We start from the raw sequence: 905 nt of genomic DNA, 5'->3' as shown, positions 1-905 counted from the left end.
TTTTTGTTTATTTCACTGGACAATAAAATGTAAAAATAAGTAGTGACTAAAATGTCTTCTTGTACATGAACACAATGTACCAGTCCGATAATTAGTAAAATAAGTAGTGACTAAAATGTCTTTTGTACATGAACAAAATGTACCACTCTGGTAATGAGTAAAAATAAGTAGTGACTAAACTGCCTTCTTGTACATGAGCTCAATGTACCAGTCTGGTAATTAGTAAAAATAAGTAGTGACTGAAATGCCTTCTTGTACATGAACACAATGTACCAGTCTGGTAATTAGTAAAAATAAGTAGTGACTAAAATACCTTCTTGTACATGAACACAATGTACCAGTCTGGTAATTAGTAAAAATAAGTAGTGACTAAAATGCCTTCTTGTACATGAACACAATGTACCAGTCTGGTAATTAGTAAAAATAAGTAGTGACTAAAATGCCTTCTTGTACATGAACACAATGTACCAGTCTGGTAATTAGTAAAAATAAGTAGTGACTAAAATGTCTTCTTGTACATGAACACAATGTACCAGTCAGGTAATTAGTAAAAAATTAGTCTTTGAGAATCAGCTGAAGACTGCAAAAACTCAAAAATTTCTAGAATTGAAAATATCCAAGTTTACAGTACTCAAGATTTGACTTCAAAGTTTATAAACTATTTGACTTGAATGAAAATAGTTAGTACATAAAATCCTATTATGTACTAACTACTAAACAACACAATCTTACAAAACAGGACAAGTTGTGTATTGTTTTAATAATGCAGTCATTGGAACTTGGGTTCAGGGCAACAAATACTTGTATATCACCTGTATAACTCTTAACTAAATTTTGATGTCCATTTTTTCAATTTTGAGCTGCCCTCTAGTGTTCATTCTGAGAATTTGCGGCATCATACCCTC

Source organism: Glandiceps talaboti, chromosome 22, assembly GCF_964340395.1.
Source record: "Glandiceps talaboti chromosome 22, keGlaTala1.1, whole genome shotgun sequence".
Lineage (NCBI taxonomy): Eukaryota > Metazoa > Hemichordata > Enteropneusta > Spengelidae > Glandiceps > Glandiceps talaboti.
This window is presented reverse-complemented; position numbering follows the sequence as displayed.